The 26137-nt window shown below is 36.7% G+C and overlaps 1 long non-coding RNA gene across 3 annotated transcripts in view; it reads left to right on the top strand.

The window, feature by feature from the left end:
* Positions 1 to 26137, top strand: part of LOC140528303 (uncharacterized) — a 145532-nt gene that overhangs the window by 68543 nt on the left and 50852 nt on the right. For 2 of the 3 annotated variants that reach the window (XR_011975136.1, XR_011975138.1), the window contains one exon: positions 244 to 278. This is a non-coding gene — a long non-coding RNA (uncharacterized lncRNA). Of the gene's footprint in view, positions 1 to 243; positions 279 to 2791; positions 2941 to 26137 lie in introns of those variants that run through there. The other variant, XR_011975139.1, reaches the window with a different exon arrangement.

Here is a 26137-nt window from a genome sequence, read left to right as displayed (position 1 = left end):
TAAACCAAGCAGAACAGTTTGTGCAAATGAAGAGATAGCTAGGATTTTGAGCCCTATGAATATATCTTTTAGCCATTTTTGTTTGTCCTTTTGGTTACTTTTAAGACCAAAGTATCTTCCTTAACAAGAAAACATTTTACGTATCTTGAAAATAAAACCAAGCAAAAGACTAAGTTATTTGATCATTAACATCAGTTTCTTCAGACTACTATTGTTATTTTTTTCTGTTTTTTTTTCTTTCAGGAGATTTAGCCAGGCAATCATTCTACTGACTTTTGGTAATGAATTTATATTTATTAACTAGCTAGAAATGTCAGTTGGACCCCCAAGATCCCTTTCTGTGGGAGTGCATTCAATAATAGTTACTACATTTAAATCTATCTATCTATCTATCTATCTATCTATCTATCTATCTATCTATCTATCTATCTATCTGTCTGTCTGTCTATGAAACAGAGAAAGAGAGAGAAAGAGAGAGAGAGAGAGAGAAAGAGAGAGAGAGAGAGAGAGAGAGAGAGAGAGAGAGAGAAAGGGGGAAGCAGAAGCAACTGAAGGTGCTGATGAGCTGTGAATACATCATTAGTGTTATCAGCAGATGTGATGTCACCCCTTGAGCCATAACTAGGTTGAGGCAGCTGGGCCTTCTCTTGTCCTACTTTAGTAATCTCTATTCCACTCTAAATGTCCTTAGTTATTTCAAATGAATTATATATGGTACAATGTGGTGCTCTTTAGCAACCTCATTGCCTTTGTTTGGACAGTCTACAGTTTACCACTATCCTTCCTATCCTGTGAAGCAAAGACCTGAACACCATATTTGAGATATATTGTGAAGAAATCTCAGTGAATCTACCATATCTTTATTCTAGGAAGCTATGTCTCTCAACACAGTGCAGGATCATACCTTGTAGCTCTCTCTCTCTCTCAGATCTTAAATTTTTTTTAAGAAAAATTGTTCTCTCATCATTCTTCATGAATTTTATACTTGTGTTTTTTTGAATTAAGAATAACTTTTTCTAATTAAAGCTATAATTTTTGATTTTATTAAATTAACCACAATGATCCAGGCTATGATGAGAGAGAGGGGGAGAAGAGAGAGAGAGAGAGAGAGAGAGAGAGAGAGAGAGAACTAGGATGATGGCAAAATAGGATTGAAAAGAAGAGTGATGTAGAAGATGAGGTACTATAAAAATATGCCTAGATATGCCTGATAGGACTTTGCCTCTTATTGATTTTATAAAAGTTATATGGATAAATTAAATATGATTCCAAGTTTTCAAGTCTTTGTGACTAAAATGTGGTAATGTTATTAATAAAAATCTGTTTTCTAAGGGAAATGTTGGCTTTGGTTTGCTCATGTGCTATGGTACAATGGTATCAAATGCAAAAATTAGTGCTAATTAATTAAACCTGAGTATCATTCTGATCTGTATATTGACATAGAAGTATATTCTATGTTTATTGTGTTTTTATGTATTTTGTTAACTGTTTCTCAATTTAATTTTAATTTTAATCTAATTTTAATTTTAATCTAGTTTGAACCACTGTAGGATTCATAATTCCCTGACAGAGATATTCAAAGTCCTCCCCTCCACTCTCTCCTCCCACCAAAAAAAAAAACAATGGAGCAAGTTCAATACTGAAGAAAGACTCTGGGGGCTCCCATGTGATTACAAGAAAAGTTTAATAATCATAGTAGGTTAATTATAATGGGGCAGAATGACGGATCCCTGCTGAGAGCTTAATATTTCCATGAAGCAGCAGCCATAAAATTCAGTGGATCCCTGCAAAGACTCCAAAAGAGCCCCATGGTAATTACAGAAATCAAACAAAGGGAGGAGGAGTGATAGAGCATCATTACATATGTCATTGCAGTTTAGCTAATGTTTGATTTACTGCTTAATAGTGGGCTATACTGGGCTTGAGTCCAGAACTCTAGCATGGCCTGTGCTCTTTGGTAGATGTCCAGACACACAACATCTTATACTGGCCACTGTATCCTTGTTATGGCTTTCACCAATCTGGACCCCACACATGCAGGAGCTAAAAGTCACATGTTTGACACCTCTAGTATAGTAATTAGGGCATTGATGTAAAGTATGATCTCAGTCACTTATTAGTTGTGTGTCTCTGGGCAAGTCATATAGTTTCTCCATACCTTAGTTTTCTCATCTGTAAAATAAGGGATTGGAATTAAGGTCCCTTTCAGATTTTAAAGGTTTAATCCCAAGATTCATTTTTAAGCTGTCCAGGTAGAAACATGGGACAAGATGCATACATAACCAGTTTAAAAGATAGGTAGATAGATAGAAAGATTTATACATACATACATATATGTATACATGCAACAAAACATCTATATTTTTAATAAACAGGGCACAAAATAATCAGTTTTACTATTAGTTTAACTATTCACTGACAAGTAGAAAAAGGTGGTTTGATATTTTTTTTCAAGATAGACCCAAGTCAACATATTGTACTATCAAGAAAGTTCAAGTGAAGAGAAATGCTCTAATGGAGAAATTAGAAATTCCAAATAAGCTTTTGTTAGTGAACTTGGAATTACAAAGTTGAATTTTATTCTAAAGAAATGTGCAAAAAAGGGTATGTATGCTGTAATATTTTAGAATAAATAGAAATGGTGACAAATGTAACAAACAATACAGGTTACCATAACTCTTAAATGCACTTTTAGACTTTCAGGTCTCTGTCTTATGCATATGAGATACAAGATGACGTGAACTGGAAGATGGGGGCAATTTTGCATTTTTTTCTAATATTTTTCCTCTAGGCAACTTTACACAGCTGAATTGACACTCCTTGGAAAATATGAGAGAATCAAGCTTCTTACAAGGAACAATGAGATAAATATTCATACACTTGAGTAAATATCTTCTAGAGTTCTTTTTCATATCTCAGGATTATAACTTTCTTTTTACTGGAGGCAAACTTGAGAACCAGAAAAATATTTTTTTGTGGTTTACGTAGAGCTTTATCTCAAAATGTTTCATAGTCAAAGAATCACAATATAGGTTGATGTGTATGTAAACCATAGCATCTCAGAGTTGGAAGGTACTTTAGAAGATATCTATTATAATCATCTACTAGTTGCAAAAGTCCTTCCAATGATTTCCATATGATGTGTTTTGCATATCTCTGCTGACAGAAAACTCATTACATCAAAATGCAAGTTTTTTCCTGTGTTTTGATTGCCCTAAGTTGGCCAGAATTCTTTTTCCTCAAGTTTTAAGGCAAGACGAATTGGTTAAGCATTTACTTTTTGCTAAGGAAGGAAGATGCAAACACAAGGAAAAAGAATAATTATCTCTACTTTCAGCTTGTGTTTTCATGGGATAATGCTATATACATAAAATAGACAAGAAAGCTTAAGAGGTACAGAAGTGGATGGAGAAGTCAGCTGAGACATGATGTAAAGATATTTTTTTTAATAAGTAAGTGGCCCTTTTTGCCTTATTTCTTAGCCTTAATCATTGAATGGGTCTTACCTGAAACAGAGACCTGGGAAAGACTTTAGTTTAAAAAGACAAAGTAATTCTATTGAATCTTGAACTATTTCCTTTTGTCTTAATCAATGTCTTGCCACTGGACTCAGACGACTCCAGAGGAGAGAGTGAGGCTGGTAACTTTTCACAGCCCTGCCTCAATCATATCCAATTGACTTGTAAGTCAAGTCATCACCTTCCTGATATCATGGGTTCTCTTCAAGAACAAAGGATAACACCAAAGATTTGAAAATGAAGAGTGGTTACTTGATCCTTTTCTTCAAATGGATACTCTAGGAGAAGGAGGTCAAAAGGATGGAATGAAAGATGAGACAAACTCAGCGGTGATTTCTAAAGAATGACGATGACTGATATGGACTTTTGTCTCAAAATGTAGATGCTATGCAGGTCAAAAGAAAAAGGTAGCTCAGACATGAGATCAAATTCCAAGAATTAATTTACACATGTTATTACATTTGATCCTCATAATAACTCTGGAAGATAAATTTTATTATTATACACATTTTTTATATGATGAAACTGAGACTGAAAGATTATAGCTAGCATTTGTCTAAGGAAAGATTTTTAGCTCAGGTCTAACTATCTCCATATCAGATATACTATTCATTACATCACACAGCTGATGTGGATAGAAACAGTGCCTTAAGAGTTAAAATAATATTGATTGACTTTGTGAAGACCTTGGTGCCCTAAAGTCTTCCCTTACCACAACTTCCCCTTGTCCTGGACCAAAAGTATCCCCGGCCCCACCCCTCATCCTGGGGGACGGGATTTCCTTAGAGTTCTCACCCTGTGCCTTTATCTTGCAAAACTCATCCTAGATCTCCAACCCCCACAAGGAAACCTTAAAATCATCCTATATAAACCTGGTCCTTTTCCTACATCATTACCTTTGTTTAGCTCCTTGTTAAATCTCAGGTCCCCTGATTTTGCATCAATAAAGCTCCCAATGGCTACAGAGAAGGTCTAAGCGAATTCTGTCACATTTTGAACCAGCTGTCCCATTTCTTTCTCTTCAACATATTTGCCAATCGAATAGCAATGTGGCAAGACACAGTACAATGATCTTAGTCAGGTCTGGGTATCCTGTGGCTTAAAGACTACCTGTGACCTTCTAGGTCCTTGTGTGCAGCCTTTTGAGTGCAAATTTTATAGAAAAATCCTTTTACTAAGGGCATTCATTGTGTGAAATTTAGATTCAGTTAAAGAGTCACACTTGAGCATCTAGAGGGCTCCGTACTACCTCAAGATTTAAGTATTTGTATTTGGAGCTGAGAAAATTAGACCATATGTCTCATCCACAACTGACTAAAAATTATTCAAGCTAATGCTTCTACCAAATGAAAGGTCTTCAAATATTTGACAAGTTTTGCTCCCTATGAAATCTTCTTTCCTCCAGGCTCAAAATTGTTGTTTTAAGTTCCCTTGACATTTTTTCACATTCCTCTGGTTATGTTCCAGTTCATCAGTGCCATTGCCTATTTATTATCATAGACAGTAGTGGTTCATACTGAACTTTGTTTCTAGAATGTGAAGAAAATGATTTTATATTAATAACCAATTCATAGATGGGACACAAAGATCCTGATTTTGCTTTCTCATTCAAAGCCCAATCTCTCAAGAATATTTCTAACCTTTCTCAAAACTTTACCCCACTCATACTATGTTATCTAGGTGAAATTCTTAACCCTAACATTGTTGAACTTAGGTAGTACTAGGTGGGGAACAGATTCTTTTACATAGATTGTTAGAGGCAGAATGATCTGGGAGTGCTCCCCCAGATCTTTATTTGAAAAAGTCTGCCTCTTGTTATATTATTAATTCTATTATTACTTGTTAACTAATCAGAGTTAATTTTCATCCTCAGGGACACCCCCTTTTCCAAATGTAATTAAACATTTAGTGACCTCCATTCAGGGTCTTTAGTTACCAGGGAGACCACTGACTTCAATTCATTGACTATTTGTTAGTCTAATTAATATATTGATCATTAATTAGAGAGAAACTTTGTCTCTTGGACTTTTCATTTGTCTCAAATGAGGGATGAGGATAAGGTTGATGATGAGAAAAAGGACACACCATATCATTCTCCAGACCTCAACATATAGTTCCCTGACCCAGAATCACTGCTTATCTCAAGTTCTTCTCCAGTCAATACTGGAAGGTATGTAAGGCTCCTCTTCTCCTTATTCCCTTCTCCCTCTCCAAGTACCCTGGAAGTGTTTTTTGTTGGTTTTTTTTTTTTTTTATTTCTAGCCTGACCTGTTAGGACCTGGTAGGTCAGATGGTTAAGAGGCTGTCTGGTACAAATTCTTGGTCCAGGGGTTATGTTGGAAGCCATGGACCTGGGCACACTTTCTGAAGCATGGAGGACAGGGACAGAGGCTTGTTTGAAAGTGTATGCCAGATTCTTTTGATTCTCTTGTTGCAAGGAAATTGCGTAAAGCTTCAGGTACGTTTTTGTGGTTGTTCTGCCTTGGTTTGTTATGTTTGTTTATCAAGGCTTGCTCCCAAATCTTCCTCTATGGAGGAAAGGACTTCCAGCCCCCATGCCTATGATGGGTCACTCCTTTGCAATTCCCAAAAGTTTACCTTTGGGTTGTCTTTTACAAAACTGGGAAAAATTTAGTTTCTCTAAAGAACTTAAAAAGAAGCAGGAGCAGCTGCTGTTTCCACTAGTGACCCAGGATGGGATTATCAAAAGAGTGAGGATAGGGGAAAATGACACCACATAGTAACTTGCCTGCTAGAAGACCTGAGATTGGCATTTCAAAAGCAAGTAAATTTTCAGAAAATTACAGAAATTACTCAGGAAGAACAGGAAAAAACCCTGGCCTTTTTAAAGACCAGCTAGTAGAACCTATTAGAAAGTATACAAATTTGGATCTTGACTCTGTACAAGGGGCAGCAGTTCTTAGCATGTATTTCATTAATCAGTCAGCTCTACATATTAGGAGGAAACTGCAGAAATTGGCAATGGGACCCCAAATACCTCAGGCCCAATTAATGCAGATGGCCTTTGGAGTCTTTAACAATAGAGACCTAGTTGCAGGAAAGGGAAGAGAACATGCTCAATTCTTAACTGTTACCATGGCCAGGAAACGACTCAGGGAGTACCCCTCCAGGGCACCCCCTTGGAGGAAGCCTGGCTACTTGGGCAGTGGGGAAACCTGCTTTAAATGCCAAAAGGAGGTAGGGTCACTGGTCCAAGGAGTGCCCTTCCAGGGTGCCCCACTCCGCAGAAGGAGCCCCAGGAACTGATGCCTGTGGAACTGTACCCATGTGGCCAGGAGGGACATTGGAGGAAGGTTTGTCCCTCAGGTTGGAAAAGTGGTTGAGCCACCCCCCAGTACCCTCTTCTCCAGTATTCTCAAGACTTGGAATGACAGGGAAACCTGGGTGCCGGCACTGCTCACACTTTCTCCACCTCTCTCACCAAGCCCTGGACAAAAACCAAGGCTGAAGGTAAGGTTACCCACTTTAACATGACTAAGTTCTCCACTTTGACCAGTCACTCTGGCCCTACCAGCCCATTGACCCATCGGGTCATGGGCATGGAAGAGGATATTAAGGAATGTCTCCAGACGTAACCCCTCCCCAGCCTAGTTGAGGATCTGTTGTTTACATGCTCCTTCCTTATGATATCTTCTTGCCCTACTCCCTTATTGGGAAGGGAACTGATGATGAAATTGGAGAGTCAGTTTTCTCTAGCTAAACCTCCCATATCCCTTTTCCCTCTGTTCACCAGATCACCCCATGTTGACTTGGGGAGACATGGAGAGAAGAGTGGAGTCATGGGAGAAAGTGAGGGAGACAGGTGGACCAATTGTTTGGGATCCAGGAATTCTTAGACTAGCTACTTCTGCTACCCCAGCCACTGTTTGTCTTCCAGACTCTAAAGTGTTCTCCCATTGTAGCCAAGATCTAACTAAGCCCAAGGCCCAGGAAGGATTGCAACAATGAAATGCTACACATGGCACTGACTCACTCCCTGTAGAGTGTGTCCCCAAGCAGGATAAAGCTTCTGAGACTTTGAAAACTAAATTGACCACCACTCCAGCATTAGCTCTACCTAGTGTAGAAAAAAACTTTCACTCATGGAAAGTGAGGACAGGCTTTGGGAGTCTTAACCCATTCTTAGCACCTGGCCTCAGGTCAGCTGATGTTTATATTTACTCAAAATATGCTTTCCATCATCTACATGCCCATGGAACAATTTGGAGAGAAAGGGGATATCTGATAGTGAAAAATGCCAGGCCTAGAGGCCTGAGGGCTACCCGAGTCTTCCCTTACCTCTATCGGAGGTCTTCGGTTGGCCAAACCGGATGCTCGTATGAGAGAAAGGACGTTCCAGAGTCGAACAAGGGTTGAGCTTTATTTCAGGGTCTAGTTACAAGTGCAGGGGAATTCTTCCTTAGGAGGGAGCGAAGAATCTCCCAAGGAGGCAAAGATCTTACGATAAGAGATTGGAAGTAGAAGTATAAGTGGGGAGAGAGGGGGAGGGGAGAGAAGAGAGAGGAAAAGCGGAGCCTTGTTGTCCTCACTGCTCCGCGCCCCTCCGCCCAAGAGAGCTTTCAGGCTTTCCTGATCCTACTTAAACCCTCCAGCAGCATAGTTTGCATCTGAATACCGTGCTGTTAGATAACAATAGTGTGCCCAGATCCTGGACAATCTCGAGGGTGGGGAGAGCTCTCTCCCATCACGTTTCTCACGGGAAGAGGAGGAAATACACGAGATAGCTCGGTTCACCTCGATTCCCAGTCGTTTCCTGGGGGGGTCTCGTGAGAACTCTAAGATTTAGAAGTTCCCACCTTTACCCGCCCGAGACTGTCCACCTGGAATTGAGCTTCCATCCCCAACAGAAAAACTCTACTATCAAAAATGCCTTTCAATTTTTTGCCCTTGCCATAGTCACCTTTAATTTTCTCCAAGGAAGTTGTGTTTTATGCCAGGGAAATTGTCTTTTCTTTACACTCCTTTTGTGCCCATTTAGTCCATGTTTGTTTAATCTCCTTGCCAGGTTTGTCTTTTCCAGAGTACAATCCATCAGCTTCCAGATGACAATTCAGACTGTGTACCCCTTGTACAAGACCCATGGAGGCAGGGACAGCTCTATGTCCCTTCCCAGCAGGAAGCAGTTTCAGAAGCTGAGATCTTCACCCTTTACATTTACCTTTGGGCCTCATTTATTTGAGGAAATGATGGGGTTCAGACTCTGGGAACCTACCCAAACTCCCCTTGAATCTTCCCACTTAATCTGGCCTTTTATAATCAAATCTGTTGCCCATGGCCTAGCCTGGCCCTCCATTGTCTGTTACCTCTTGATTGCCCCACCTGCTTCCCACCTCAGCCCTGCATTGTCTGATATCTCCCAATTGCCTCCAGCTGTTTCCCACCCTTGATTACATCACTAGTTACCCCAGTCTCATCTAGATCCTCCTTAGACCCTCCTCCCAGACTACTAGACCTCCTCTAGATCTTTCCCATGGACTTTCTGTATATAAGTTCCATATCACCTTCATGAAGGTGTTCAGATTCAATCCGTCTCCGACTCTGTCTAGCTGAGATTCTATCTGACCTGCTTGTCAATACTAGTGTCATGAATGGCAAGACTCCTTAAGGGTCAACCCAATATGGTGAACCTTTAATAAACTTTGTTATTCTTTGGTTGAAAGAAGTCTTGAGTCAAATTCATACAGCAGGACATGACATGTCAGTAGTTTGGAGTTCCGAGCACCCCAAACCTCATGGTTCCCCAGACCACAACAATATCACTGATGTTTCTAAGCACTCTAATCTAGGAGTTGAAATTTCTCCTGTAAATCTAAAAAATAGTTCAGGTAGTGTAAGGTTCTAATAGTAATAACCACTACTATAATTAACATTTATAAAAACACTTCACATGTGCCAGGCACTATGCTAGGCACATTATAATTTTTATCTTATTTGATCCTCACAATGACCTGGGAGGTAGGTGCTATTATTATCCCTGTTTTATGGGTGAAGAAACTGAGGCAAACCAGGATGAAGTGACTTGTCCAGGCTGACAGTGTTAGTGTCTCAGACTGGATTTCAGCTCTGGCCTTCCTGACTAAAAGCTCATCTCCCTAACTCCTGTGGTGTCATAGTTGTTGACTGCCTATATTAAATATAGCTGGATACCATTTTATGTGAATAAAGAATCACCTGTAATAGTTGCATGTATTCAGTTTTGTGCTATTTATAATTATAAATCTGTATAAATATGGCACTTGTTTCCAGTCTAATGGGAATACGAAGAGTGAATCATCTTGATTATCAGCAGTGTTACTCCTGTGTTAACACTGTGATCTGTTAACAAAGAAATCAAGATATGGCAAAACAAGTCAAAAACATCAATAACCAAACTTCTGGAAATGTTTCTGTACAGATGATTCTGACCATTAAAGAAGGGTAAATCCTGAACATACATGAAAGGAAATTCCAACTTAACTCCCACAGTCATCACTGAGAGAAGTAAGATCTGTGGAAAAGGGATCCAGCATCCTCATAACAACCAACACCAACCACTGACCAAATGTCACAAATAGGCAGAAAATTTCAAGAACCCAAGGAAAAGCAGTCCTTCCTCCCCCCTACAGACCACTAGCCCTGCTTCCAGCAGAGGATCTATAGTCACCATGCAACCATACACATTCTTCTGCAAGAGTTCTAGACACTGTATTTTCTTAAGCCAGAGTGGCTGAAGACATGAAAGGGAAAGTTCTTTCCATCAAAATATTTGTAACTGTCAAATAATCAAACATAAGAAATGGAAATGATTTTATCAGTAAAAATGGCGTTTAAAAAGGAAAGGAATATTGCCATCTGTTCCATTCTAAGGACAATGTGAATCTCCCATCTGACTCAGACTTGAAAACAAAATATTAAAAACTACTAAATATATATGGAAAGGCTTTGGAAAATTGTATCAATGTCCAGCAAGTACACTCAGAAGCAAACTAAAAACTTTGATTTGTTTATTTCTTAAGCTTATGTGATATAAATTTTTATTAAAACTTAAAAAAAGCAAATAGTAATATAATACAAATTAATAATGCCAGTATCCAAATTATTCCCTAAAACTGAGAGAGCACTCTACTCTGCTCCTTTTATCAAATAAATATAACACTAATACTTAGATCAGTGAAGGACAAAACACAGGAAAGATATAGACTAATATAAATAATGAATATCAATTAAAAGTACATAAAATTTTGTCACACTACAGCAATACATAAAAGAAATTGCTCACTATGACCAGGCTGTATTTATAACAGAGAGGGAGGACTTGTTCAAAATTAGGAAAATAATAATAACAAATCATATAAAATATCAAACATAGAATGTAGTGTGATTATCTCAATAGATACAAAAAAAAACGTTTGATAGTGAAAAACACACATTTATGCTTTAAAAATAAACAACTTGCATGTATACATGAACCTATAAAACAAAGTCATTTAAAAATATCTACATAAAATGAAATTGCCAGAAAAAGAGAATGAAGAAAATGTCTTGTTCTCCATGTTTGCAATAAGTCTAACAAAATGAAAATGAAATCTGAATTGATAGCAAAATAGAAAGTTTATTCATTTCATTTAATGAATGGCAGAACAATTATATCAAGGACAGTAGTCAGTACTCTTAATTTCTTTGGATAACTAGAGAATTGAAGGACAAGAGAGAAAGAAATTATTGGCTTAACAGTAGTGACTATATTATTAGCAAAGACCATAATGAGCTTTCTGTCTGTTGAAAATAAGATTCAACCTTTCTTAACAAATGTGATAACATCTACAAGGGAAAGACAAAAGAGAAACACTGCAACTCTTTAATATATATTCCAATTATTATATATTTGACATAAATTGTTCATATCTTATATCACTAAAAAAACTAAAACAACGTTAAAATTAGAAAAAAACACAATATATTGAATGACAAATTTAAAAAAAAAATGTGTCCCCCAAATTCCTGGTGATGTGGTTTGAGAGGTCCAGGGACCCTGCTAAGGACCAGAGTACTGGATAGGATCAACTGGAATGAATTCACGGATTCAAGCATTCTTAAGGTCAAAGCGGCAAAAGTTTATTGTAATTCCACTATAGCAGGCAGATCTCCTTAAAGGAACTTACAATTCAACAAGAATGATGCTAAAGTTTATATAGGAAAAGCAGTGCTAATTAACTGATAACCTGCAACCTTGGTCACTGCTGTCATTCACTACTGGAAACAAGGGGAAAGGGTTTCTTGGTGGTGTACTTTTGGTCTGTGTACTGTTAATGTACTTTTGCTTCTTAATGGGAAGATCTTTCCCATCCATTAATAGGTCCATGTGACCTGCTTGATTCACATGGAAACCTGAGTCACATGAGTCTATGGTGGAACGAACTTGGTGAACAGGTGGAACAGGAAGGGATGGAGTAGGAAGGGTGGAACAGAGCTGAGATGAAATTGCTCAGAGTAGTTAGAACTGGGAGAGAGAGAAAGCAGGCAGTTGGCTGTGAGTTTTTGTTTGTGGGAAAGCCCTTGCAGGGCGAAGACTTGGGAATGGTGTTGCCCCCTGCATTGTTATTGTATATAGATTTCTTTGTTGCTATGATGGATTTGGTTTTCTGGTATTAGAATAAATATTTTGGTTTTATCTTCCATTTTGGAGAGTCTGTTATATTTTGTGATTCAGAACTGTGCTGACATATTCATAGCCACTGTAGGTGCTGTGAATAGCACATTGGTGAGACAGTCTATAGCAAAATAACTTTGAGAATTGATGTCTACAGCTTGGCCTCTGGATTTAATAGGAAAACTTTTGGAAATCAATATGTGATAATTCCGTGGTTACAAGATAGTCCTGTTTTTACAAGAGAATTTCTTCAAAGTCAGCTTGTTCTGGTGATGGGGAAAGATAATTTCTTTTACTGGCACCCACTCATGAATCATTGCTAGGCATAGTGTCTTTGGGCTGGGGAGAATACAATCGGGGATAGTGTTTTGAAGCTAGGGAGACATGTGATACTGAAATTGGGGTCCAAGCACAATCACCCAAGCACCCCATCACTGGTACCTACAGAGTAACTTATTATCACCTCAGTAAATATTTAACAAACTCTACCATAAACGTGCTATAATATTTACACAAACTTTGTTGATTATCACATAGCTTTTGACATAATTTTGCAGCCAATATTTATTCATATACTTCAGATATAAACTCAAACATAATAAGAAGGTTATAGTATTTGATGTTCCCTTGAGAAATTATTCCCTATTTAGAACACACCACAAACACAGTAATACCAGTAACATTTCAAATAGAATGTCACTTTTTAGGGTGAAAATTTAAGTTCATTCTGGGCCAGCACAGTACTTAGCTATAATCCTCAAAATAGGAAAAAAAAATATGGCTCCCAAAGTAAAGAAAAATAAAATTGAACTAAAATATTTGTATTAAATATTAGCTATACTTGGGTCATATGAAGCTATATAGATCAAGCAATAAACATACATTATTTAAGCTCTTATTATGTGCCAGCAGTTGTGTTAATCACTGGGGTTACAAAGTGTAAAGGGCACTGACCACTACACCATCTGGGATGCCACACTGATGGACATCAGGTAAACTGAGTCCGGTGCAGGGAAGGGTGAACAAGATGGTGTTGGAAGGGATGGCCTCACCCCTGGTTTGTGTTTGTTACTATAGTTCCGGCTTGTGTTCATTATTATAGTTTCAGGTTTGTTTGTGTGTGTTACCATGGTTCATTGGGCTGGCTGGCAGAGACTATATAATCAGAGTGCTTGCTTGAATAAATCGGAGTTGCTTCATGACCCACTCTCCCTCCTCATTCTTTTACTCGGGAGCTCCACAGGAGGATGAGCAGCCTGGTGGTCAGGCATAAGACTTGTTCCTCTCTGTGTGCTATGATGATATCATAGCAACTAAGAAAGGGATTGGGGGTGAAACAGTTCTTGCTCTTGAGGTACTTATAGTCACTTGGGGAGATAAGATGTAAACATATATAAACAACACATACATATTCAAAATTGGGCAAAATACAGTAAGTTGCTTCATTTTGAAATTATTTCATCTACCTGATCAAGAGTCAATAGAATAATAAATATAAAAGAATAATAGCAGGAGAATAGTTGGTCAATTGGAATCCCAATGATAAAGAGTATGGATTAGATAGCAGTGGGGATGATAGTGGTGGTGCCCCGGTACACACTCAGAGAGCCTTCTGGAATTTTCCTTGAATCTTTCTACTTGATCTGGAACTTGCCTGAGGCCATAAGCTTTTCATTATTCCTTATGTCCAAATCTTTGTTATGCTTAACCTAACCTAGTCCTCCACTGGCTGTTAAATCTGGATGGCCTCCAGCTACTTCCCACCCTTTATTCTATGAAAATCCCATTCTCTTGCTTCCTGACATCTGAACTCTAATCACCCCAGTCCCAAAAAGATTCTCCTTAGACTCTCTTCAAGATATTATCTAGGCTCCTCCTCAATATCCTTCCTGTACCTTTCCTCCAGTCAACCCCAGACTACTTGGCCACCCTAGATCCCTCCCACAGTCTTTCTGTATGTAAGATCTATCTTTTCTCTGTGGAGATTCTCAGATTGGATCTGGCACACTTGTCAGTACAAGCATCACAAGTGCTCAGATTCCTCAAGAGTCTAATCAATGTTCAGATTCCTTAAGAGAGTACCCAATATGGTGGATCTTTAATAAACTTTGATTTTCTTTGGCTGAAAGAAGGCTTGGGTCAGATTCTTTGGGGTAGAAATTGTGTGTCACTTTTTGAGGTCCCAGTGCTCTTGAACCTCAACAGTGGTGGTGGTGGTGGTGATGACAACAGCAATAGCAGCAGTGGTAAAGTATGGCATTAATATCAGGGTCTAGTTTTTAAAAGTATTTTGCACAAAATATTTTAATTATGACAGTATCAATTGCTACTTTGGTTGGAAACAATGAAGATTAATACCATTAAAGCAGCTGATAACATCTCCATTGACCATTTTAGACATAGATCAGCACAGAGAAAGTGATACAGCATGTATCTTGTATTATGTGTTGGAAGCCTTGGATTAAATCCTAAGCATCTTACTAAAAGTTTCTTCTTTCTCATTCTATATTATCTCATTTCATGATCTCTTCAGTTCCCATGAATTCAATTATAAACTTTATTAGTTTTTCCCCTATTCCTTCTCCTCTTTTCAACCCCACCCCACCCCATTAATGTCAAGAGCCTCACTATCCTCCCAGTTGCCCAGGCTCACAAGCTTTGTGTCATGTTTTACTCCTCATTCTCAATCATCCCATACACTCATCTTGTACAAATCCATTCATTTCTATTTTTGCATCATCTATCAATTCAAAGAGCTACCAACTGATCTGGAATATTACAATAGCTTTCTCGTTAGCCTACACCTACGTACCTGAAGTTTTAACCTACTTCTCATCCTTTCTCCATTCTAATGCCAAGGTGCCAAAACACATATTATTCTCCTGACCATGTTATTCTCCTACTCAGTTGCTTCCTATTACTTCCAGTATTAAAAATGAAATTCTCTGTTTTGCTTTTAATTGCTCTTACCAACATTTTCCCTTCCTACCTCCCCAGTTTTCTGGCCCTTTACTCTTTTGTACTTAGCTCCATTATTAAGCAATAGTGGCCTTTTTTCTATTGTTTGAACACAGCAACATACCTCCCAATATTTGCCTTTGCATAGGCTGTTCCCCCATTTTGAGGATGTTCTTCCTAATGCAAGAATGTGAGCATAATGTGATGTGTAAATAATGTGACTAGATTTGTTTCAAAATGTAATGACTATTGGAGCCTATTCAGTTTTACCACCTGTATTTCCTCTTTGCTGCCTTTCTTCAAAATTTAGTTCAAAGACCACTTTCTCTAAGGAATACACACACACACACACACACACAAAAACTTTCTATCTGTGATTACCTCCAATTTACACTGTATAGACTATTTTGTTCTCTGCTTTCCTCACCCTTTCAAATATGAGGTTCTTAAAGGAAGAGGCCATATTTTTGCCCTTCTTTGTTTTACTAGCACTCAGAACAAAGTCTGGAACATACTTAATATTTTTTGAATACCTATGTGAGGTGCATAGTAACTAAACCTGAAAGACAAAGTCTCACAAATGACAATAATTAAAAAAAAATCAGTGCTTTAAAAGTGTCAGTGCATTTTCTTAATGTTGGCACCCTTCATTTGGTATGGTAATGTGAATTTTTTTTTGATGGAGCTGTTGGGAATGTAACATCCATTGGACCCTATTCTGTTTGGAGCAACTTAATGTCTTGAATTAATAATAGCTGATATTTATTGTGTCTCTTAAATTTGCAAAGTAATATAGACACATTCTCTCATTTGAGCCTCACAAAAATGCTTGGAGATGGATACTATGGATTTTTTCCACCTTATTTTGGACATAAGCAAACTGAGACTTGGGAAGGTCTAGTCACTTGTTCATCATCATGCATCTAATCAATATCAGAGTAAAGACCTGAAGTGAGGTTTTCCTGCTCCATGTCCCAATGTCTATGATCCTCTATTTCATTGAACAGTGAATTTTACAGCAAAGCAGAGGTAAGTATCTTCTTTTTGCATAGCAGGTTCTGAAGCCATGGATCTCAGTGCTGAGCTCTGCAAAAAGAGCTTAATACCTATGGAATTCACTAAGGTGGAGTAGCTTATGGGTTTGGGTGGGGTCCATGGGGAAAACTTGGAGAAAGAACTGATATTCCATATTTGGTCCCATTGCAAGTGAATGCATAGAAAATGACAGGGAAGAGAGGGAGGGAGAAGGGTTGGTTCTTGCTAGGTAAGACTGAGTTACTGATGCATTGTGATGGCAAAATACCTTCTAGATCAAGGGAGGGGAGCCTGCAGCCTGGAGGTCACATGCAGCCCTCTAGCTGCTCAAGTGTGTCCCTTTGTCTGAATCCAAATTTCTCAGAACAAACTGTGGCCTCAAGGCCACAGGTTCCCCACCCCTGTTCTAGATGCTTCTGTGCTTCCAGAAGAACTAAACACTTGAAGTTTGTTGAGCAAGAATTATGCTAACTTAGGAAAGAGGTAATTATGCTTTTTCTTCTTTTTTATGAATGAAATTTTATTGTTTTCTAATAAAAAATTATTTGCTTTAACTTCTTTCTACTATCTCACTTGCAAAAGAAAAAGGACATATAATAAATATAAATTATCAAGGGAAAGTATACTAAAAAATTATTAAACCATGTATATCCTTTTATCCAGGGACAGCACTATGAGGCATATATCCAGAAAGAGAGCAGAGAAGGAGGAAAAGGACTTATACATATATACAAAAATATTTATGGCAGCACTTTTTAGTCAGCCAGTTAACATTTATTAATGTAAGAGGAACTAATCCAGGGAAACAAAGGTAAAAGACAATCCCTACTTTTAATGAGCTCACGGTCTAGTAGGGGAGACAACAGGCAAACAGGATGTATGAACAAGTTATATTCAGGATGAAATGAATAATCAATAAACAAATACACTAAAATTAAGAGTGATTGAAAAGATGACTTTGTGCTGCAAAATAAAATATTCCTTCTTTTCTTTTCAGGGTAAATTAGGCAGAAAAACAGATGACTCCCAGAGAGCTAGGTGGCTGCCCTCTTTCCCACCCAATCAAGATCAGTTACGAGCACATTGCCAATTCTATCTTTTTGGGGGCAATGTATTAGAAAGTATGTTATACAAAGAGAGTCAATTTCAAAGCCAGAAAGAAGTGGATTCAAATTATATTTCTTATACATATTGATAGTCTGAGATTGAACATATCCATTAGTATCTTACTGCTTTAGACAACTCTGTAAGAGCAGAAGTTATAGAGACAGCACCAGCCTACATTTGTAGGGGAAGTTTCCATATCTGGGACTTCCCTGTAGTAAGGAAATCATAGGTATTATTCCTATCCTTGTCCCTTCCTAGATTAGTTGAACAAGAAGCAACCACAAGGTAAAAATGTCTAAGCAGTAACCCAGTGAGTTTTTGCACAGCTCCCTTTTGCAATTACAGCTAAGTAGCAAGGATAATAAGGGTCACTGGAAGCAGTAGAATTAGCTGCAGGAGAAGGTAATGCCTGAAGACAATGGAAATGACTACAGTCTGATGACAAAAGACAGTCAATATAAGATGACAAGAAAGATGCAAGGAACAGGACTTCTAATATCAGAGAAGGATAAGCGCTCTAGATAGTATAAAGGCATTTTCCTCTCAGAGATCAGCAGAGAACTTTACCTGTGTAGAACCTCATGAGAAGTCTGCAAAGCGTAGAATGAGTACAAATAGAAGGATACAAAGAAGACATGCAGTGCATGAGTTGTGATTTATCCTTTTGTCACATGTTTGATATATCTGTGCCTGTTTTTACATTTTAACAATTTTCTTTTTTTTTCTATTCTGTCTTTCTATTGACATTATTTTTCTGAGAGATTATATTTCTGAGAGACTTCATCCCAGGTTTTTGGTTTTATTTTTGGGCGGCAAGAGAGTGTATTTTGTACTGATTATTCTTGCTATATCTTATCAGTAAGTACTTTAATAAAGCTAATTGCATCTAGCTGCCCAATTGTTAATAGACAGTACAGTCAGTGACAGTACAGATCTCATGAAGATGAGCTGTTGTTATTGTCCCTTCATTTTCAAAAAAGATCAATGGCATCACAGGGCGATGTATTGTCTCATGCATGAATTGTATTTATGTGAGGCAGAGCCTCATTCTCTCCTAGTCATCAAAGTCCAGTGAGTAAAACAAAAGTGAAGACAGCTGGTGATAACCTGGGATGCAGTAGATGATCTTAGAGTCTTTGATGTGTGACCAAACTCTTAGCACTCCACAGTGGCTGTTCTAGTAATCTTCATGCTTTTGGACCATATAATAATAGGTTTCAACATATTAATTAATATTAATTATTATTTATTAATAATAAATACCTATATTTAATTTAACGATCAATATTAATGATTTAATAATTAATTAATTTTTAATAATAATTAATTATTAATTAATTATTAATCTATTCCATCAGGGAAAGACTTCACATGCTTGGGATAGAAATGCCTCTAACTCAGTAGCAGTACTAGAAACTCAACCCCTAAGGAAAAAAAAAGAGTGCACTCAGGAGAAATCAAGAAACTTGGGCTCAGATGTAGCTATAATCAATGCAAAGCAGTGGTATTTAATAATATAAGTGGAAATATGCCCAATTAGCACTCATATCTTATGTTCATTCTCATATTTATATTTTGATTTTTCTTGTACCTCTAAAATTTCACGTCCACATCTAATATTCTATCTTACATTTTAATATTGTTCAATCTAAAGTTCTTTCCTTTTCTAAATTATTAACCAACATTTATCTGTTAAATAAATAAAATCTATTATTAAAGGGATATCTAAAGTTTGGACATGGATCAGGTATGTGGTTAAATGCTAATTCCTAAATTTCCTTTCAGTACTAATGTTCTATTAGTCTATTTCATTTTGAATCAAAAGAAAAAAAAAACAACAACAAAGCTGTTCTACAAATAGACAATAGGTAGATGTCTATTTCACTTATTCCTTGGCAAACCTAATTAGAAAACAGAGGTCTGAAAAGCTTGTGTGGAAATAAGTATTTCATGAATGATTCCCTTGGCTTCAAACCAAAGAACATACAAACATTTGTAAGTGTATTATTACCCAATGATTGTGAATCTGCAAGGAGGCACAACTTATTTACTTTTCCTTGAAAATATACTGTTACCATTTGGATTCCACATCTTAATAGCCTCTATCTCTGATGTTTTGTCTTATGGGCATAATTTAAAGTGACAGCTCTAAAAATTACTGTTCTCCTTCTGTCTACCCCATACCAGCTAGAGAATCCCACATCTGTTACCCAGTTTTTGCCATGATTAATAAACACAACTAAAATAGAAATGATCCTTTCTCAAAACTGGGAGAATGGGTGGTGGAGTTTGCTGGGCTGCTGATGTAATAGTTAGGCCAGTTGGTCTATTACATCCCTACAGGGGGAGAGGATGACCCAGGGTTAACATAGTTGTAAAATACACCATTAGTTGTCTTGGCTTCAATCAAAATAACAACTGTCCATCTCATCAAAGCTAGCCTTTTTTCCAAATAATTTGTCCTTGTTTGTGCTTAATTTCTTTGTACCTGGAGGATCTACATTGGATGTGTTTCTAAATTTTCTCAAGTGATAACAAATTATCTACTCAGACACACTTCCACATGCTCCTTCAAAGATTAAATGCTTTTTCAAGCCATCTTATGATTGTCTTCCTAAATTCCTTGCTCAGGATTCCTCACACCTAGCCCCTCCTTTTGCCTGGTAATAACTGTGGAAGTATGATTCAGAAGTAATCAAACACTTCTCTGAGTGCTTTAAAATTTATAAGACTCATTCCTCAAAAGAAACTTTGAAATTAAGAAAATATAAATAAAATTATCCTTGTTTTATAGTTAACGATTCTCAGGCTTAAATGAATTGAGGGCATAGCTCAGGTGGCATAGCATGGCACTTATTAGGACCAGGACTCTCAAGTCCATTCACAGTGAACTTTCTTTGAAACCATATTGCCTCTGTTTCTATCCTTTATTTTTCCATAATTCCTCTCTATGGCTTTTAGTAGGATGGTAACATTATCTACATGCCAAAGACACAACCCAAACTTATCAGAGTAGTTAAAATCTATTTTTTTCCCAGTGGAATAGATAGGTTTGTAACTTATCAATATAGTAATGATGATGATGATGATGATGAGGAGGAGGAGGAGGAGGAGGAGGGTAGCATTCAAATAATACTTTGAAGTTTGCAAAATATTTCACATGTTAAGTATTAATAGTCATTGCTAAACAATTGGAAGAGATGCAAACATATTGTGAATATGTTTAGGGAGAGATTATATCTGGAGGAAATACAGAAGCAACTAGGATAATCAAAATGCTTTTTAAAAATAATAATAATTTAAAAATTCTTTCTCATGAACTATAAAAATGGAGCCAGAACAAGAAAATAATGATATATTAGGGAATAATTTTTACACTGAAAATACGCTATGCATGTATATCAATATATGACATGTCAACATTACACACATACACACATAGAGTATATTCTGTAGGAAAGTGCTCAAAGATACAAAGTTTTCAAATGAAAATGTGAAATCTATAAATAATCTCATACCGAAACCTGAGCGTTACAATCAAATTGGTGAATTTGTAACTGATCAGCCTCAAACATCTCTCTTAAAGAATCCCTAATAGACAATGAGCCCCAAGTCTTCTGATGAATGAACTGAAGTGTGAATTCAACATTTCACTTCCTCATTTACCCTGGAATCAGAAGTTTTGTTTGCAATAACATATATTTGAAAAGAGGTTTCTACTCCTGATAGTCTTCCCTCCTGTTGTTAGGTAGATGAGATTGTCTGGAGCAAAAAAATGTCCCACAATCATGTTTTCCTCAAAGGAATCTTCTCCTAACATATTTTACTATACTAATAATCATCTATTAAATTAATCTGATCCCAATCAGACCTTATTTATCTGATTTACAGTCATCATATCAATTTCATTCTAATTAAATCATATTTATCAAACACAATAAGTTTAACATACTAAGAAAGACATACATTTTAAAAGATTCTAGTGTCTTTATTTGGGGGGGGATCTAATTTAGTAGGTAGATAAAATGTGTATTAAATATGAATATCCTCAAATGCATAATGATAAATATCATACCGCTATCTGAAATACTTGAGGTGAGGACAAGGCAAAGCTTCACAGAGCACTTGAGTTGGCCTAACCAAATATGCTGATAGTGATATATATGTGTATGGAAAATAGTTCAGCTTCACTGAAATATAGACTATACAAAAGAAAGTAGAATAAAATTAGATTTGAAAGGCAAGGTGACATTATGTCGTCAATAACCTTGAATGCTTGACTAAATAGTTTTGATTGCATTTTGTAAGCACTAAGGAGATTTGGAAGCTTATGAGTAGAGGAATTAGAGGGTCAGATCCTTGGAGCTTCCTCACAGTTTCTATATGATCCTTTTCACCACTGAGAATTTATTTCCTTAATCACATTTACTATTGTTCTGCTGAGAAGTGCATAGATCTCTCAGGATTACCTTTAGTTCAGGCACAGTGAAACTTTTTAACTAAAGCAACAATTGGTTAATTCTTGTCATCTTTGTTCTGGAAAGTCATCTTACCTGTGATATCTAATCCTTAACTCAGTGAACTCTGCACAACTCAACACAGGGTAAACTAGATATCTAGTCAGTGCTTAATACCCAATTCCAAGTTACTATCTGTCAAAAGAAACCTTAGTTTATCTTGTTCAAAGCCTATGTATTACTTTATTATACTAAATTCAAGATTAAGTTTCCATTAGCACCTTCATCATGGGGAAGTCCCAAGTTGTATCAAAATTCACATTTCTTTTGTACTTTTAATGAACCTGTGCTTTTTTCTTAATAAATCTGAGTTCTTACTGCCTTTAAAAATGAGCAATGACTTAGTTGCTAATCACAATGAACATTTGATTTTTATCATTTAATATTGTCTTCCAGAAAGGGTTGGAGTAAATTTTCATTTTGGCAAACTGTGTTAATTTATTTTTCAGGTGAGCATTTAGTTGCACATATATTATATCATTGGTTCTAAGTCCCTCCTCCCCATACACAAAGACAAACAGAAATGAAGACATTCAGCACTCTAGCCTGAAGACCAAAACTGATTTTCTGAGAAGTGAGATGAAGAAAGCCTACACATTTAGCAATGAGATTAAATTCACATTGATGGATTGTTTATTCCTTTACACTTACGATACATTGGCATAGACCTTGAACTTGGATAAGATCAATCATGTTCAATTTTATTCCAATCCTTTTCTGCTCTCTTCTGCCTAAGCACATCAAAATAATTCTCCAATTCTAAAGTTTAGAATAGCAAATAAGCTCCATAAATGAAAACAGAAGAATAAAGCAATCATGCCAGAGAGGTCACATGTCACAAAATTCCACATACAGCAAAGGGATTCAAATACCTTGCGCCATAATTAATAGGCCTGCATTTAATTCATTAATCATTACATCACATTTGTAACATGAGACACTTTCGAAGAATGAGTTGTAAGTGGTCCTCCATTATGAAACATCTAATAGCTCGTCCCTCCTAGTATAATATGTCATACATGCTGGCATGTCTTCTAAAAGACTGTAATATTGAGCTGAAATTGTAATGTACTATGAGCAATAAAAGCAGCTGACTTAGTGAAAAACTGACAACCATTGATTAATTCACTGGAAAATTACATCATTTACTTATCTGAGAACTCTACTTTGCTTAAGAGATTAAAAAATTCAGTTATGTGGATGAAATATATTAGAAGAAAAAATACTTTATGTTTATAGAAAAGCTTGATAGTCACCACTTACCACCCTAGTCACCTGTTACTGGATCTTGCATCTTTAGGTTCAAGGTTCCAGAGAAATTAGAGATCATTTTATGCAAACCCCTCATTTTACACATAAGAAGATAAGCACACCTAATGTAAATGGCTTGTTTAAGTTTGCACATCTTAGTCTTCTTCCTATTATTATGAGCTATTACTGAACACATTCAATTACTATATTTTTATAAGCATTTAAAGCTTGCTTCCTCTTCGTTAATTTGAATGTAATAAATTAAAAAAAAAACCTAAATCAAGATCCCAGTATTATTAGTGCTTGAAGAAACATGTATATATGTGGGTAGGGGAGAGGCATAGCTGCTAAATAATCCCACTAGGTCAAAATGAGTCAGTAGACAATGAAGACTCATTAATAGAAAATTTGGCTGAGTAACTGATTCTGATATCATCATTATTTGTTTACACTATGGTTTTGACCCAGAATTCCCCATTATATTGATTTTATCTTTCATTTCCCCATTTGGCTTGATTCAACAAGATTCCTGACCTACTCTTGCAAATCAACTCTTTCTTTCCAGACTGCACTGAGGCTCTTAGCTGCTGCTTTAGATCCTAGAATATTAAGTTTATAGTTGAAAGGATCTCTTGAGATCACTGAAAAACTCAGTTTATAGTTAAGATATTTGAGACCCAGAAAGAATGAAGTAATGACAAATTCATTAATCCATATGAACTCCACAACTTGATAAGCTCTACTTTATATCGCACGTCAGTTGCAAAATATCATATTGCTCTGTTAAATTGAGTTCCATATTCTCTTGCCTAGCAGGCACCATTTACCAATACTGTCAATTTCTGGTTATCTAAGACCTACCCATGTATGGAGCCACAGAAGGAGTTAATGAACCTAGCATTTGGTGGTTGTGTTGTCGTATTTGTCCTTCATTCTTGAAGAGGACCATGATATCAAGATGATGACATGACTTGCAGTTCACTTTGATTTGAGTGAGGGAGGGCTGTGCAAGGTCACTAGATTCACTTTCTCCCCCGGAGTCATCTGTATCCAGTGGCCTGATATTCATCAGGACAAAGGGAAATGGCCCAGGATGCAATGTGCAATGGCCATTTTAGACTAAGTTCTTATCACATTCTCACCTTGAGTGAGAATGTAGATTTGGTGGGGAGGGGCTTTATAAGACCAGTCCTATTTCAGCAGAAATTCTTGCTGAGGAAGAAAGGACTCAAACTTTCACATTCCCAGGCAAATTATCTTTATACATCTCCAATTTACCCAAAATAATTATGAATAGAAATACTTGTAACCTATGTTTATATAAATATAAAAGATAAAAATACTTATCTACATTTAGCCTAATATAAACATCTCTCTCTCTCTCTCTCTCTCTCTATATATATATATATATATATATATATATATGCATATATATATATATGTATATATGCAAACACATATCCAAATATCAATTGCAATTAAGGATTTATATTCATACTCATGTCTGACAAAGTCAAAACAGAACTCGATCGAAACAATACATATTGGTCATACGAGAAAGTATGTTCATGTGGATAGAAAATCTACCTTTGTATCCAGATTTTGCTTCTAAAACCTACTAGCTATGTGAGCCTGAGAAATGCACTAAAACTCTCTATGATTTAGGGAACTGTCTAATCAGGGAAAATGTCAACCTGCACTAGTGAGGATGTAAGATATTGGTTAGGAAAGGGGTGATTTGTTTACCAGTTCCTATTATCAGTTAGATAACAGATCCAATCTATATTGTACACTTAAATATTAATAATTGAACACATGAAAGTTTTGGATATGCTATTTTTCACAAACAAAAAAGTATCACTCAAATAGCATTTACTAAATAACTTACTATGTGTTATTTACTATCCTAGTCTTTGAATATGATAAATTCCTATTGATTGGTTGATTGGGACATAAAGTCAAAAAAGTCATTCCCATCAAGGTGCTTACATTCTATTAGAAGAGACAATATGTACATACATAAGTATATGAAGCATTTGTAAAATAACTACGAGATAAAGGAAGGAATAAAGGAAGAACTGGTGGTTTCTAGGCATCCAGAAAGTTTTAATTCAATGTGATACTCAAGTTAAAATTTGAGGCAAACTAGAGATTCTAAGAAAATTGTTGCTAAACAAGAGTGGCACACAATTAGGAGAAAATATGGTTCAAATCCTGGTTCTTACTCTTCTAAGCTCTTGGACCCCAACTTAGGTTACTTAACTTTCAAAACTTTGTGTCTGTAGCCATAAAATAGAATCCAACTTGCACCAAACTTTCCATTTAAGAAAAATAACAAAGTTTGCCATCTCTCATTTAGCTCTACTGCTTTGGACTTTTTCATCAAACCACCAAAAACCTCATCATCTTTCAAGATCCAATCAGCATTGTCTTCCATGTCATACAATCAACAAAATGGAGGACTAAGCATTTTCTCAAACCTCAAAATACAAATTGCACGCAATTTAGTCATCTTTTTAAAATATATTTTTTTGTCAGCAATCTCAATGATCTAGAAACCCAAAAGTCAAAGAGAAATTTTCAAAAATCGTCCTATAGCTATCGTGAGGTCATCATCACTTTTTTCTTTACCACTCACCATGGCGCTAAGGTTGCACTAGCCAGGACACAAGCTTGCAACTAACCCTAACCCCACACTATGTTTGTTCTTCTTTCTTTCCAGTGCCATGAATATCCTGGCTCCAAGCTGCAGAATTTTTCTGAGGCCTTGACAAATAGCACTGAGATAGAACTCTAGATTGTGGAACAGTGGCCATGACAGATAGCAAGTACCAAGGCAGCAGCTTCATGTGCTGCAAAGAATGTTTTCAGGAAAGCAGAGGAAAAGATAGAAAGAAGAAATATCTAAGTCTAAGCTTAAAATAGACTTCAACTTCACAAGCCTACCACCTCAAATCTTCCAGAGCCTCTGAGACAGAAACTACAAAAATCTTCCCTCTACTACTTTTGTGGCTATTCTCTGAATGCCAATGCTGGGCCAGAGAACTGAGAAACAGGAGTGGGATAAGACTCAGTGTATCTTAGAAGTGTTATGCAGCATT

Source organism: Notamacropus eugenii, chromosome 1, assembly GCF_028372415.1.
Source record: "Notamacropus eugenii isolate mMacEug1 chromosome 1, mMacEug1.pri_v2, whole genome shotgun sequence".
Classification (NCBI taxonomy): domain Eukaryota; kingdom Metazoa; phylum Chordata; class Mammalia; order Diprotodontia; family Macropodidae; genus Notamacropus; species Notamacropus eugenii.
Note: the sequence above shows the minus strand (reverse complement) of the source record. Positions and strands in the feature narration are given on the sequence as shown.